The sequence below is a fragment of the Bubalus kerabau genome, chromosome 10, assembly GCF_029407905.1.
Source record: "Bubalus kerabau isolate K-KA32 ecotype Philippines breed swamp buffalo chromosome 10, PCC_UOA_SB_1v2, whole genome shotgun sequence".
Taxonomy (NCBI): domain Eukaryota; kingdom Metazoa; phylum Chordata; class Mammalia; order Artiodactyla; family Bovidae; genus Bubalus; species Bubalus kerabau.
Genome location: NC_073633.1, coordinates 89,813,923 through 89,831,052, shown reverse-complemented (window position 1 = coordinate 89,831,052; position 17,130 = coordinate 89,813,923). Strand labels below are relative to the sequence as shown.

The following is a 17,130-nucleotide window of genomic DNA, read 5'->3' as shown; positions in this document are numbered from 1 at the left end:
TTCATAACCCAGGTAACCACGACGGTGGGATTACTCGCCTAGAGTCAGACATCCTGGAGTCCAAAGTCATGGGGGCCCTAGGAAGCATCACTGTGAACAAAGCTAGAGGAGGTGATGGAATTCCAGTTGAGCTATTTCAAATCCTGAAAGATGATGCTGTGAAAGTGCTGCACTCAATATGCCAGCAAATTTGGAAAACTCAGCAGTGGCCACAGGACTGGAAAAGGTCAGTTTTCATTCCAATCCCAAAGAAAGGCAATGCCAAAGAACGTTCAGACTACCGTGCCAGGGACCAGCCCCAGCTGATCCAGGGTATTCGAAGGAGAGACGGCGTAGGCGAGGGTCAGGAAACAACTGCTTAATTACACTTTAATTAAGGATACAAAGAGTAATAGAATGAGGATAGCTCAGTAGGAAAATTCAGTGGAGAAAAGAGGCTGAGTAGCTTGGTTTACACGGGAGACCAATAAAACTTCAAGACAAGAAGTTTGCACCACTTACGTAGGCCGCAGGCGTCCTTCCGTTCTCCTGAAGGAGAGGAGACACTGGGGCCTCCCCGGTCGGATCTTAGAAGCCCAGGCATAATTAGCAAGCATGGTGGGTTCCGCGCTCCAGATGGAGACTCAGCCAGAATTTGAAAGAGAGAGCGACATGGGGAGACCAAGTTTTGGTGAACAAGGCCCTCACTTTATTTTCCAAAGTAGTTTTTATACCTTAAGTTATGCATAGAGGATAATGGGGGAAGGGGTGGAGTCATGCAAGGACAGCAGTTCCTGGTTCTAATCGAAGCCAGGCTTTCAAACTTACCATATGCAAAAGTTCAGGTGATTGACATCATCTTCTGGCCAGGAGGCCTGTTAACATTTTAAGAAACTTATTTTTCTCTAAAGGTGATTATTCCAAAGTCAGGCACCAGCCTCCAAAAAAGCATTGGACAAAGCTGCATTTTACATTTCTATACACCCATTATATCAATCAATACACTGCCAAGGACACAGTAGGTAAGGAGTATGGAGACTTAGCAGCAAACATTGGCCCAACAAGTGAAAAACCCTTCACCAATACAATTTCTAATCAATCTTTTAACTACTCAAAGGAATCTGTGTTTAGGCAGTTTAGAACATCTCCTGCCTCTCACAGTTGGGAGGCTCTGAACAATCACATGTGGCCGGAAAAACCTATTCAGGCAGGCTAGAGGATTTCCAAAGGAGTTTGTAGGTTGAAACACTGTCACACACAGGAATTATTAACTGGAGCTGTAAGCTAACTCTTTTTTCAGAGAGAGGTAGTGGGGGACAGCCCCCCGTAAAGTCAGAGGTGTAGGTGAAAGCACAAAGCAGAAAGTAGGCAGACTCTGGTTTTGGGGGTAGATGCTCGAGAATTTCCAGGGGGACTCCTGAGGCTCGATCCCGCCTTTGCGTATGCCAAGCCTCCTTCCTCATGACCTTTGTCATGGGCGGAGTTCCTCACGCTGGCTCCCGGCAGTGATAGAATTCCAGTTGAGCTATTCCAGATCCTGAAAGATGATGCTGTGGAAAGTGCTGCACTCAATATGCAATATGCACTCAATATGCAATATGCCGGCTCCCGGCACTACTGCACAATTGGACTCATCTCACACACTAGCAAAGTAATGCTCAAAATTCTCCAAGCCAGGCTTCGATAGTACATGAACCAAGAACTTCCAGATGTTCAAGCTGGATTTAGAAAAGGCAGAGGAACCAGAGATCAAATTGCCTACATCCATTGGGTCTTTGGAAAAGGAAGAGAGTTCCAGAAAAACATCTACTTCTGCTTTATTGACTATGCCAAAGCCTTTGACTATGTGGATCACAACAAACTGTGGAATATTCTTAAAGAGATGGAAATACCAGACCACCTTACCTGCCTCCCAGGAAATTTGTATGCAGGTCAAGAAGCAACAGTTAGAACTGAACATTGAACAACTGACTGGTTCCAAATTGGGAAAGGAGTACATCAAGGCTGTATATTGTCACCCTGCTTATTTAACGTATATGCAGAGTACATCATGAGAAATGCTGGGCTAGATGAAGCACAAGCTGGAGTCAAGATTGCCAGGAGAAATATCAATAACCTCAGATATGCAGATGACACCACCCTCTGTTTGTTTCATCAAACAGAGCCATTTGATGAAAGTGCAAGAGGAGTGAAAAAGCGGGCTTAAAATTCAACCTTTAGAAAACAAAGATCATGGCATCTGGTCCCATCACTTCATGGCAAATAGACGGGGAAACAATGGAAACAGTGACAGACTTTATTTTCTTGGGCTCCAAAATCACTGCAGATGGTGACTGCAGCCATGAAATTAAAAGACTTTTGCTCCTTGGAAGAAAAGCTATGACCAACCTAGACAGCATATTAAAAAGTAGAGACATTACTTTGCCAGCAAAGGTCCATCTAGTCAAAGCTATGGTTTTTCCAGTAGTCTTGTATGGATTTGAGAGTTGGACTATAAGGAAAGCTGAACACCAGAGAATTGATGATTTTGAACTGTGGTGCTGGAGAAGACTCATGAGAGTCCCTTGGACTGGAAGGAGATCAAAGTCAATCCTAAAGGACATTAGTCCTGAATATTCATTGGAAGGGCTGATGCTGAAGCTGAAACTCCAATACTTTGGCCACCTGATGCGAAGAACTGACTCTTTGGAAGAGACCCTGATGCTGGGAGAGATTGAAGGCAGGCGGAAAAGGGGATGACAGAGGATGAGATGGTTGGATGGCATCACCGACTTGATGGACATGAGTTTGAGCAAGTGCAGGGATTTGGTGTTGGACAGGGAAGCCTGGCGTGCTGCAGTCCATGGGATTGCAAAGAGTCAGACACGACTGATCAACTGAACTAAGTCTCACTTTTACTGCAAAGAATAAAGTTATTGAAATTTAGTTTGTCCAACCCGATCCAGAATGAACCACATGTGAATTCCCTGACAGTCCAGTGGTTAGGACTCCATACTTTCACTGCTGAGTGCACAGGTTCAGTCCTTCGTTGGGAAACTAAGATTCTGCAAGCTGCGCAACACAGCCAAAAAATAAAATGGACCAAGAAAGAAAGAGAAGGAAAGGAAGGAAGGAAGAAAGGGAGGAAGAAAAGAAAAAGAAAATAATTAAAAAAGAAATTTTAAATGAACCAAAGGCTTTTGTAAGGACATTAGAGAGCTACAACTCTTAGGAAAGTGGGGACTTATCTCTCCAGAGTTTTTTTCATTTCTAAATTATGCTTGTTTGCTTTTCTTTTTTCTCTTGTCACAGTTGCACATCTAATTTTAGGCCCCTCTTGTATGTAAATTATAAGGAAGATTGGACAAGACAATGCTTTAGAAAACTCAGTGTGAGGGAAAAAAATTCACAAACACTATATAGCACAGACATTATATACATAGGATATAGACACATTCAGAAAACTTGACCTTGACACTTAATTATGAGTTTCCCCTTAAGAAAGAAAAAGAAATATCAAAGTTATCAAAAATGGTAAAATTACTGTTAAAACAGTATTAGTTGTTCTGAATGTAATAATATATAAACTAAAATCTGAAACCATGGGTACCATTCTGAATAGCTGAAAAAAATTAATAAACTCACAGATTTCCTTAGTTTAGCTAAAGAGTCTTTTTCCAAGAGACTCCAATCTCATTAAAAGCAAAAAATCACATCAATTCAAAATAACATTGGGAGTACTTAAATCATCCACAAAGTACAGTAGTATACTATCTTGCAATAAATCCAACACAGCCAAAGATATTTTATACTTTGGACAGTTTGCTGTTTTTAGCTGAAATCGGTTGAAATAGCTTGCTTATGTTTAGGAACTATGCTGTGAGAAAAATATCTATTATATTTGTATAAAGAAATCATAAATAATTCGCTTCCCTCCTCCCTCAGCATTACAGGATTCATCCATGTTGATTGTTATAACTGTAGATGATTCACTTTTATGTTTTCTCTTGATTATTTTTTATTTTTAAAAGTGTTTAAATTGAGGTATTATTTTTATTTCTGCATTGTATTCTAATGTGTGAATATTCTGTATTTATTGTGTTGATGGATAGTTAGATTCTAGTGTTTGTTATTTTATTGTTAGAAATACTAAACAATGCTGCACAGACACTATCTTGTATACCTTCTTGTAACTTTCCTGCTGCTGCTGCTGCTGCTGCTGCTAAGTCGCTTCAGTCATGTCCGACTCTGTGCGACCCCATAGACGGCAGCCCACCAGGCTCCCCCGTCCCTGGGATTCTCCAGGCAAGAACACTGGAGTGGGTTGCCATTTCCTTCTCCAATGCGTGAAAGTGAAAAGTGAAAGTGAAGTCTCTCAGTCGTGTCTGACTCTTAGTGACCCCATGGACTGCAGCCTACCAGGCTCCTCCATCCATGGGATTTCCCAGGCAAGAGTACTGGAGTGGGGTGCCATTGCCTTCTCCAAATAGTAAGCCCTACAATGACTGAATAGGCTGTACATAGATAGCATATTGAAAAGCAGAGACATTACTTTGCCAACAGAGGTTCGTCTAGTCAAGGCTATGGTTTTTCCTGTAGTCACGTATGGATGTGAGAGTTGGACTGTGAAGAAGGCTGAGCGCCGAAGAATTGATGCTTTTGAACTGTGGTGTTGGAGAAGACTCTTGAGAGTCCCTTGGACTGCAAGGAGATCCAACCAGTCCATTCTGAAGGAGATCTGCCCTGGGATTTCTTTGGAAGGAATGATGCTAAAGCTGAAACTCCAGTACTTTGGCCACCTCATGCGAAGAGTTGACTCATTGGAAAAGACTCTGATGCTGGGAGGGATTGGGGGCAGGAGAAGAAGGGGATGACAGAGGATGAGATGGCTGCATGGCATCACTGACTCGATGGCTGGATGGCATCACTGTGAGTCTGAGTGGACTCTGGGAGTTGGTGATGGACAGGGAGGCCTGGCGTGCTGCGATTCATGGGGTCGCAAAGAGTCGGACATGACTGAGCGACTGAACTGAACTGAGGAGATTCTTTTAGGAACTTTAACCTTCTTAGTTAGTGAATGTAACAAATCAGATGATACTTTTTAGAGAGAATTCATTTAGAAAGCTTTGCTTTATTTGGAGTTGTATTTTGCCGTTTTTTTGTAGTATTGTGTGTGTATGTATATATATATATACACATATATATATATATATGTAGCATTTAGGAACTGATCTTACAATTAGTTGTCCCTTCCCATAGATGTGGGCTTCCTATGGCTGGGGGCAGTTATTTCTTACAAGTCTGTAGACTCCTGTTAAAGTACCATTCATGGTAAATGCCTAATACTTATTATTCTTGTTCTTTTTTTGTTCTTTCCTCGGTAGAGCAAATTACACAAGCAAATTACAAGCACACCATGTATGTTTGTAATCCTTCTTACACTCATATACTTAGGCAGTGTTCAATAAATCTATGTCTTGTCAAGAATGAGTTTAATTAATTACCATGAAATTATGATAATTTAGCTGACCTTTTGATTAATATTATAGATAAGATTTTCTATTTGAAACAGTTGAGCCAAATACTTTGTTTAAAAGCTGTCTTTAATTCCAGCAGTGGAGTTTAATACACTTTTCTCCCATTTAAATACTCTAAATCTGATTTCAAGAGATATTATATCAGCAAGTAGTGCATTTTCTAGAGCAGGTATGAAAAGATTCAGGAGCATTTCTAGTATTAAGTGTCTGGATCCAGTTTACTATCATTTGCTAGATTATTATAATAGCCTCCTAATTGTCTCTCTGCTTCATTCTTGTTCCCTTCAATCCTTTCTTAAACCAGCTGCCAAATGTAAAATGTAAGTGCTTTCTTTTAGAATCCTCCAGTGATTGCCCATTTCTCTCAGAGGAAAATTGAAGTGTTTGGCCTACAAGGTTCTCTATTAACTTGCTGTGTGTTACCCATGTGGTCTCATCTCTCCTATTTTCTCGTCTTCATTTTGCACTGAACACACTGACCTCCTTTCTGTTTGTCAGACACTCTGGGCAAGACCTTTAGGACCTTTGCATTGATTATTTTCTTTTTCTGGAACACTTATCCTAGTGCATGACTCACTTTTTTACCTACTTCAATTCTTTACTCAAATAATACTTAATTTAAAATTTTATCCCTACCTCAGTACTTCTAATCCCCCTCTTAACCCTATTCATGTTTTTCTCTATAGCATTTATCATCTTCTAATATACCACAGAGCTGGTGGTGTTCAGGTAAATGCTTTACAGTTAGTTTTCCAGATATAATTCCTACATGAATGATGGTTGATATTTTTGCTTGTGTAGTGAGTAAGATGAAAGTGAAGCAATGAAGTTGTGTGTCAGAATTTCACTCATTTGTCAATGACATGAGAGGCTTCTTTGCTAAATTGGATAATAGTTTTCAAATAGTAGAAGAATATTTCCTGAAAATTTTTGTGCTATTCATAAGGTAGTGCTTTAGACACCACACACTTTTAAGTTCAGTCTGCATTGTAGCATTTTCTCCATCAGTTTCTTAGATCTGGACAAGCACAAAACAATAAATCAGACAGTAATTGATAGTTTTTGCCAAATTTCATAGTGTAAATATTTCCACTGTGGCCAATTTCAGGTTACCAACATGAAGTCACTATGCGATATTTGGAAGAGATGTACAGTAGCCCAGCATTAGGCAATATTTCTACCATACAGATACAAAATCATCAGTAGCACCAAGAGCAGAGATGATAGTAAAATGTAATGTAAAAATAGGATGTAAGATTTTAGTATTTATCTTTGTTTTAAAATAACTATGTTTATATAGTTTAATTTATAACAAAGGTTATGTTTTACACCAAGTTCACAAACTTGCTGAAAATTTAACAGTTGGATCTTGTCAGTCAGCACATCGCTGTGAATAATCTGGCTATTTATTTTCTGTCTATCTCCTTCATAGAGGCAGAGGTTTTGCTCTGTATTGTTTGCTGCAGGCTGGAATGGTAGGCAGTCAGTGAATACTTGCTAAGTGAATTTTAATTAAAATAAATGTACTAGATGCTGAGCGAAAAATAAATTTTGTCTTCAAATAAATTGAAACCTTTTTCATCTTTTAATATGAAATTTTGATTATAACAATAGCATAATATTCTTACCTCTCTGAATTATTGACCTAGATTATAAATAAAAGCATGTTACTCTGAAAGGGATAGAAGATTTTTAAATTTTCCTTGCTGAAAGAAAGATAATCATGTGGTCTCTCTTTTATAAAAAGAAAAATATGAAGCATTTATGCAAAGGAAAAAACTCTGAAGTGTTGATGGAGGTTATTTCTGTTTGGGATTACAGGTCATTTGTATCTCATTCTTCAGATTTTTCTGTTTTTTGTGTTCTTTACAAGTCACATCTATTATATGATAAAATTATTTTTAAATTAGCTTCTTTATCATACTCTGGTATATAGTATTTTAGTTGAAAGAGGAGGAAAGTAAAATATTACAAGTAGAATATATAGGGTAAAAGAGAAGGAAGTGAGAAAGCCATTGCATATTTGAAAGGCCTGATCTTATTATGCAGGGAAGTACTGGGAGATAAGGCGACAGTGTTGGGTTCAAATTGTAGAGGCTTCTGAATGCCAGACTCGGACATCAAACTTTAGAATCTTCAACGGATTTTGAAGATAGTCAAGGAAGAATTCTAGGAATTTAATCTGGCACAACTCTGTAGGAAGATTAGAGGAAAGAGGGCTTGGAGTCCAGGGGTTGTTGCAGAGGTCATGGATGAAGTGATTTTTCTACCAGGGCAATTACGAATAGAAGTGCTGAATGGCTGAATATCAGAAATAACTGATACCTGTTCCCATCCAGTAGTGTCTGTTGATGAACTTTGTATGGAAGAATTATGGGAAAGTGTCAGAGATGAACCTGAGAGTATGCTGTTGGCATTTCAAAGCTTTGCTGGGTGTAAAGGTGTTATGAAGAAAACGAAAGTCAGGAAGAAGAGTTTGTTTGAAAGGAAGAAGATAAATGGATTTGGAGATATTTGGAGTTGGAAATATAAGACTAGAATTCACAAAGAAGTCAGGACTAGATACGAGCTCTTTATGGGAGACAGAGAAAGAAGAAATGTATGTTTATAATTAGTTGAATTTTTACCCATTAAAAAAAAAACAACTGAGTTCAGTATGTAATCTGTTAGTGAATTCAAAGGAGAAGTACAATTTGTCATGAGCTATAAACTTACGTGTTGACAGAGACATTTTTAGTTTACTAATAAGATGACTTAACAATTCATTTTCAAATGTTAGCTAACCCTGCATTTATTAGAAAAGCTCCATGTGGTCATGATACATTTTTAATATATTGTTTGGTTTGATTTGTGAAATTTTTGTTTAGAATTTATGTATGTATGTTCATGAGAGATATTGGTCTATCTATTTAAAAATTATAAATAGTGTCTTTGGTTTTGGTATCAGGTAATATTAGCCTGATAGAATGCTTTAGGAAATGTTCCCTCCTCTTAAGTAGAGGAGGATTGTAGAGTTTGTAGAGTTTGGGAAGAGTTTGTAGAATTGGTATGGTTTCTTCCTTAAATGTTAGGCAGAATTCACCAGTGAATCCATTTAGCCCAGGAGTTGTATTTGTGGAAATATTTTAAACTATAAACTGAATTTCATTAATAGATATAGAACTTTTGTGCTGTGCTGTGCTTAGTTGCTCAGTCGTGTCCGACTCTTTGGAACCCCATGAATTGCAGCCTGCCAGGTTCCTTTGTCCATGGGGATTCTCCAAGCAAGAATACTGGAGTGGGTTGCTGTGCCCTTCCAGGGGATCTTCCCACCCCAGGGATCAAACCCAGGTCTCCTACATTGCAGGCAGATTTTTTACCAACTGAGCCACCAGGGAAGCCCAAGAATACTGAAGTGGGTAGCCTGTCTTTTCTCCAGAGGATCTTCCTGACCTAGGAATTGAACCAGGGTCTCCTGCATTGCAGGCAGATTCTTTACCAGCTGAGCTACCAGAGAAGCCCATAGGACTGTTCAGTTCAGTTCAGTCGTTCAGTCGTGTGCGACTCCTTGCTACCCCATGAACCACAGCACGCCAGGCCTCCCTGTCCATCACCAACACTCGGAGTCCACCCAAACCCATGTCCATTGAGTCGGTGATGCCATCCAACCATCTCATCCTCTGTCGTTTCCTTCTCCTCCTGCCCTCAATCTTGCCCAGCATCAGGGTCCTTTCAAATGAGTCAGCTCTTCGCATCAGGTGGCTAAAGTATTGGAGTTGCAGCTTCAAAGGGTTATCTATTTCTTCTTGAATAAGCTATAAAAATTTGTACCTTGAAAGGAATTTTTCCATTTCATCTGAGTTGAATTTATTGGCATAAACTTGTTCATAATATGCCCTTATTATTTTTAATATCTATAGACTCTATAGAGAGAACACCTCTGTCATTCTTTTTATTTGTTTATTTTTGGCTGCACTGAGTCTTCACTGCTGCCCTTGGGCTTTCTCTAGTTGCAGCAAGTGGGGGCTACTCTCGAGTTGTGGTGCATGGGCTTCTCATTGCAGTGGTGTTGCAGAGCATGGTCTCTAGAGTTGATGGGCTCGGTAGACATGGCACCCAGTTTTAGTTGCCCCTCAGCATGTGGAATCTTCCAGGATGATGGATTGAACTTGTGTCCTCTGCATTGGCAGGAGGTTCTTAACCACTGGACTATCAGAGAAATCCTCTCATTCTTGATATTGGTAATTTGTATCATTTTTTTCCCCCTGAATAGTCTGGCTATAGGTTTATCAGTTTTTCTTCAATCTTCTCCAAGAGCTAGCTTCTGGTTTCCTTTTTTCTATATTTATATTTTCCTACTTTACTGCTTTCTGCTTTGATTCCTACTGTTTACTTTTTTCTCCTTACTTTGCATTTCTTTGTCCTTTAGTTTCTATAGGTAGAAGCTAAGGTCATTGTTTTAAGTTAAGACCTTTCTAATTTTCTAATATAGATGTGTAGTGCAGGGCCTTTCAATAGTGCACTATTGGCATTCTAAGCTGGACAAGTCTTTCTTTTCAGGGGCTGGCCTGTGTGTTATAGGATGCTTAGCAGTATCTCTGGGCACTATCCATGAGATGCCAGTAGCATCTTCCCTAATGACAACCAAAAATATCTTCTCCAGGTATTGCCAAATGTAGAGGATTCCTCCCCACATCTGGTTGAGAACCACTGGTTTAGTGCTATAAGTTTCTAAGTTCTGCTTTTGTGACATCCCATAAATTTTGATATATTATGTTTTCATCCAGTTCAAAATACTTTCTGAATTCCTTTTTGATTTCTACTTTGACCCATGGGCTATTTTGAAATGCATTATCTAGTTTCCAAATATTTGGTGATTTAATTCCTTTGTGGTCAGAAATCATACTTTGCATGACTTGAAACCTTCTAAATTTGAGACTTGTTCTATGGCCTATATGAATATGGTCTATATTGGTAAATGTTCCATATGCACTTGAGAAGAATGTGTACTCTATTGTCATTGGGTAGAATGTTCTATAAATGTCAGTCAGATCTTGTTGACTGATACTGTGGCTCAAGTCTTGCTGTACATCTCCTTTTTTATTTTCTTCCTTATTCTGTTAATTATTGTGATGGGAGTATATAGCCACTCCAACTTTCTTTTGATTTGTATTAATATGGTATATTGTTTTCTATCATTATACTTTTAACCTTTTTGTGTCTTTATATTTTAAGTAGGTTTATTACAGGCAACATATTGTTGGGTCTTGCTTTTTTATCCAGTCCAATGAGCTAGTTAGTCTCTCTGACTACTGGGGCAGCTAGCATCACTGATAAAGGTGCTGTCTTCCCTAACAAGTCTATTCCAGATCTCACTGGGGGAACATTGTGGCAATGGAGCCAGCCTGCAGGACCGTGGTGGACAGGGTGGAGGGCTGGTGAGTATGGTAATACCATCCTTCCTGTGCCTATCTAGGACCAGGCAGAGGCACATGAAGGCAGACCAACCCTCTGGGGACCCTGGAGGAAGCCAGCAACTGTGCCTGAGAGAGATGGAACTTTTGGAATCTGACTTGCATTGTTACTGACCAGTCAGAATGTTCACCTGCCTTCAGTTCAGTTCAGTTGCTCAGTCGTGTCTGACTCTTTGTGACCCATGGACTGCAGCACGCCAGGCCTCCCTGTCCGTCACCAACTCCCGGAGTTTACTCAAACTCATCTCCATTGAGTCAGTGATGCCCTCCAGCCATCTCATCCTCTGTTGCCCGCTTCTCATCCTGTCCTCAATTCCTCCCAGCATCAGGGTCTTTTCCAATGAGTCAGCTCTTTGCATCAGGTGGCCAAAGTACTGGAGCTTCAGCTTCAGCATCAGTCTGTCCAATGAATATTCAGGGCTGATTTTCTTTAGGATTGACTGGTTGGATCTCCTTGCAGTCCAAGGGACTCTCCTGAATCTTCTCCAACACCACAGTTCAAAAGCATCAATTCTTTGGTGTTCAGCTTTATAGTCTAACTCTCACATCCATACAAGACTACTGGAAAAACCATAGCCTTGACTAGACAGACCTTTGTTGGCAAAGTAATGTCTCTGCATTTTAATATGCTATCTAGGTTGGTCATAACTTTTCTTCCAAGCAGCAAGCGTCTTTTGATTTCGTGGCTGCAATCACCATCTGCAGTGATTTTGGAGCCCCCCAAAAATTAAGTCTGCTACTGTTTCCACTCTTTCTCCATCTATTTGCCATGAAGTGATGGGACTGGATACCATAATCTTTGTTTTCTGAATGTTGAGCTTTAAGCCAACTTTTTCACTCTCCCCTTTCACTTTCATCAAGTGAAGTTCCTCTTTACTTTCTGCCATAAGGGTGGTGTCATCTGCATATCTGAGGTTATTTATATTTCTCCTAGCAATCTTGATTCTAGCTTGTGCTTCTTCCAGGCCAGCATTTCTCATGATGTACTCTGCATATAAGTTACATAAGCATGGTGACAATATACAGCCTGGACTTACTCCTTTTCCTATTTGGAACCAGTCTGTTGTTCCATGTCCAGTTCTAACTGTTGCTTCTTGACCTGCATACAGGTTTCTGGAGAGGCACGTCAGGTGGTCTGGTATTCCCATCTCTTGAAGAATTTTCCAGTCTGTTGTGATCCACACAAAGGCTTTGGCATAGTCAATAAAGCAGAAATAGATGTTTTTCTGGAACTCTCTTGCTTTTTCAATGATCCAGCGGGATGTTGGCTATTTGATCTCTGGTTCCTCTTCCTTTTCTAAAACCAGCTTAAACATCTGAAAATTCTCGATTCAGGTACTGTTGAAACCTGGCTTGGAGAATTTTGAGCATTACTTTACTAGCGTGTAAGGTGAGTGCAATTGTGCAGTAGTTTAAACATTCTTTGGCATTGCCTTTCTTTGGGATTGGAATGAAAACTGACCTTTTCCAGTCCTGTGGCCACCGCTGAGTTTTCCAAATTTGCTGGCATATTGAGTGCAGCACTTTCACAGCATCATCTTTCAGGGTTTGAAATAGCTCAACTGGAATTCCATCACCTCCACTAGCTTTGTTCCCAGTGATGCTTCCTAGGGCCCCTATGACTTTGGACTCTAGGATGTCTGGCTCTAGGTGAGTGATCACGCCATCGTGATTATCTGGGTCGTGAAGATCTTTTTTGTACAGTTCTTCTGTGTATTCTTGCCACTTCTTAATATCTTCTGCTTCTGTTGGGTCCATACCATTTCTGTCCTTTATTGTGCCCATCTTTGCATGAAATGTTCCCTTGGTATCTCTAATTGTCTTAAAGAGATCTCTAGTCTTTCCCATTCTGTTGTGTTTCCCTATTTCTTTGCACTGATCACTGGCCTTACTACTTTGTTAAACCATTTGTTGGATTGTGGAAGGTCACGGAATGGATCCTGGACAAGGGACTCAGCACAGTGAATGTTTACTATCTAGAATGTAAGCATCGCAAAAACTTATCACTGGTATGGCTATATCAAGTCATACTGGCCAATTATATGGTGTGTATTTCTCTATTCACGTTGAGTGTGCTGGGTTTAATTCTGTTTATTATATACTAACACCTATTAGAAAAAATTAGGAAAATAATGAGATCATCACAAGAAAAGTTTCACCTATCCTAACTGCTTATGGTTGCCCTGGTCTTTTCCCTGATCTTCAGGCTTAGACACATCTCCACCTGGCAGCCTGATAAACAGACCCCTCAAATTCAACAATTCGGTTCACTGAATTCTTCTATCCAGCTTACTGAGGCCTAAAACTTAGGAGTCATATTTTGATTTCTTTCTCTTCCTCACCTTTTATAATTAATTCCTGCTCTTGACTTTTCCCACAAAGAGAATTCTGTTGATCAACCAAAACTGAGTTTATTAAACTTATTGCAGCAAGGGAGAGCACCACTATGAAAGAGTCTTGGTAGTTAGGGGAAGTTAGGAAAGGTTATTTCTGGGGTTTTGAGATCTGGACTCCGATGGTTTAAGGCAGGTCCTTCAAAGTGGGGGAACTGGTTCGGATGGGCAAAGTTTGTGACACAATATTTAAAATTAATGGACATAGCAAGAAGAGCAGTCTGTTATCATGTGAGAAGAACTGTTTGCCCTGATGCACAAATTGTTTGCCCAGATAGGTTAGTTTGTTAAACTTGCCTGACAAAGTGTAGCTAATTCTTGGCTTACAGTCTTATCATCTTGGGCAGAGTGCTTTCCTGAAGCACAGTTACATCATGTTGACTCAGTTAATTCATAGATTTCCTGAATCTATGTTTTGTTGATGATGTTACCTCTACCTGAAATAATCTTTTCCCTCCTACTTCCCACAGTATGTGACTGTTTTTTGTTCTTTTAAAACGTAACTCAGGCAGTGTCTCCTATAGGAAATATTTCCTGAACCTAGACTGCTTCTAGGTGATACTGTATATAGTGCTATTATTACATTCTCCATGTTGTGCAGAAATGAACCTTTTCTAAAGGGAGAGAGCCATCTAAAGGCCGGTTGTCTTATTAATTTCTGTATCCACTAGCATTCATAACAGGGCCCAGCACATGGTAAGTTTTCAGTTTTTACTAACCCAAACAAATTGGGTCAGAGGAGGAAGACCAGAGGAATAGGAGATAAGAGGTGATGATTTAATTTTAAATTAATGTAATTGAGGCAATATCAGTGCACCCAAATACAGAAATTTAAGGAAGAGAGGAAGAGTTAAGAGTACAATTAGGAAATGCTCCTAATTGGGGTAATAGTTTGTGTTGATTATTTCTCCAAGAGTGATAATGCAAAGAGAACACCAATGGAGAATTATTTGAGGAATATCTACAATGGGTGGGAGAAAGTAGAGGAAGCCCTCAAAGGCATCGATAGAAACAGAGATGAGGAGGATAAACCAGAGGATTTCCTGATTTGGGCAGTTAAGTTGTACGCAGTGACCTCTGAAAATCTAGTAGAATGGGGATATCATTTTTTTTTTAATTTAGTTTGTAGGACAAAATAAGTTTGTTCTCAGGTTTTATACTTAGAAAAATGTATTCTTTATATTCTTCAACCAGGACTTCCACGGGGGGTATGATTTTCTTTATTTGGGAGTCAAGTTTAACCTTATTGAGGGCCAGTAGTAAACATTACTTTGAATTAACATTTTCTATTTTTTCTTTTTTTTTTTTTTGGTAAGCAAAATCCTTATACATAGATTACCCGAAAATAGAATGTTTGGTTTCTCCCTTGTATTAATTATTATCTTAATTGCTAGATTATTTTGTAAGCCAGTGGTAGTTACACATTAAGAAGTAGCAAGCAAGATATTATGATTATGTATTTTCTTTTTACCAAGTTTATTTTAGAACAGTTACAGATATATCACTAATTTTCAAAAAATTTCCAGCTCTGAAACCCTTTCCTTAAACTTTAACATGGAGCCCCAACATGTAAGTCAGAGAAGGAGAAGCTGGTCTGTTGGAAGCTGGGACAGGGACTAAAAGCCCTCCTGAGAGTTGTGTCAGTCTTCTACCTCCTCCTCTTTCCTTCCAAACACCTGTGGTACCAGGCACTCCTCTGTGGAAATTCTAGGGCCACCTAAAGCATAGTTCAAAAATCACTGATATGTAATTCTCTTTGTAGAAATGTTGATGTCAAGCCATTTTAATACTGAAAGTGACATGATATTTAGACCCCCAAATCAGATGATACTTCCAGTCTGTTATCTTTATTGGTCAGAAGAATGGTACAACAACAAAGAGCAAATAAATTTGTACTGGTACTATTTAGACAGAGGTTGGATATCAGGGCTTCCCTGATAGCTCAGTTGGTAGAGAATCTACCTGCAGTGCAGGAGACCCTAGTTCGATTCCTGGGTTGGGAAGATGCGCTGGAGAAGGAATAGGCTACCCACTACAGTATTCTTGGGCTTCCCTTGTGGCTCAGTTGGTAAAGAATCTGCTTGCAATGTGGGAGACCTGGGTTCAATCCCTGGGTTGGGAAGATCTCCTGGAGAAGGGAAGGGTTACCCACTCCAGTATTCTGGCCTGGAGAATTCCATGGACTACAGTCCATGGTCTCACAAAGAGTCGGACATGACTGAATGACTTTCACTTCACTTCACTTCACTTCACTGGATGTCTTCCTTTCAGGGAAGTTGTCCAAGTAGTTCCTTTGTCAGTGGGAGGTTGGCCTACTTGCAGTCTCTTCCAACATCAATGATTCTCTGGTCTTACTGTCCACATTTATCCTGCCTTATAAATACCATCTAATAGGATGGGCTCTATTGTATTTTTCATTTCTTCAACTTTATAGTGTGCTGTATATATGACAGGCACTGTATTAGGACGCAAGGGTACTATTTAAACAAGTAAATGTAAACAAATAAGATACAACCTTCCATAAAGGAAATAGAAAATTGCTATAAGGTTTGAGGAGTACAGTTATAGAGGTAAGCAGAGGGTATTCATGGGACTCATATGAAATGAAAGGACCCAGACCAGATAGGGGCTTTTCAGAAAAAATGCTAGCTTCTATGAAGACTGAACTGACTCTTTGAAAATGAGTAAACTTGAACCAGAAGCAAATAGAGAAAGGTCTTTCTAAGCAGAGGAAGGAACATGTACAGAGGCTCTGAAAGATAGCCTGCCTTGTTTAAAGTAGTTTGGGTAGTTGAGTATGCCTGGAGCTTAGCATGTGAATGGAGCTGGTGGGTGAAGCCAGATGAAAAAAGACTGTTTGCACCGTGCTTGGGAATTTGGACTTTACCTTAAAAGTGATGTGAAGCAATTAAAGGATTTTAAGCAGAGTAATTAATGATCAGATTTGTGTTTTAGAAAGCACTCTGTCTGGCATTAGTCAGGAGAACAGATTGAAGTAGACCTCTCTTGGAAGCAGAGAGACCATTAAGTTGTTAAGCTTTTGCAATGATATAAGCAAAAATAAGGATAATAGAACTCACATGGTGGGTGGGGAAATTAATTCAGGATATACTAAGGAAATAAATCCATAGTTATTGGTCCAAGAAAGAATAAAAGTAGAGGTGACTTTCAGGTGTTTGACTTGGCCAGCTGGGTAAGTGTATAGTCTTTTTTTGCTAAGAGAAAGAAATTAAAAAGAAAGGCATCATACGACTTTTGTCTCAAGATTCTTAGAGTGCCACCTTGAGCAAGGATATGGATGTTTTTTATTTTCTTATATTTGTATTTGTATATATTTTTGAAATGTGATGTGAAAGTATATAACAGGATATATATCAAGGAAGGTTAAGGAATTCTTTTTGGAAGTCTATTAGATTAAGATAGACTCTCATTTAAAGTAGTTTAGGAATAAGTGATCTACTTAAAGGAATGGATTACCTTTTGTCCATCCAGCCCTTTGATTATTTAATATCCACCTTGCCTACTCTATAAATCAACTTTTAATTGAGAAATAATAAATTCATTTTTAGAAAATACAGAGATTTTATCATTCATCTCTCAGAATTTTTACCTTTTAAGAAAATGTATGGTAAGAATGGCCTGTCTATGTGAATTAGCTAATTTGGTAATAGTTCTGCTGTGGCATTATGCACTGTAAAATACAAAATGATTTTCCTCTGAATGCAGGCTTTGATTTTCAAGTCTTTCATCGGTGTTATGTGGGAATTAATGTTCCATCCCTTGTTATTT

The 17,130-nt window shown here is 39.2% G+C and overlaps 1 protein-coding gene across 14 annotated transcripts in view; it reads left to right on the top strand.

The window, feature by feature from the left end:
- NUMB (NUMB endocytic adaptor protein) overlaps nucleotides 1–17,130 on the top strand; it is a 163,712-nt gene that overhangs the window by 86,845 nt on the left and 59,737 nt on the right. The gene's annotated exons all lie outside the window — the stretch shown is intronic.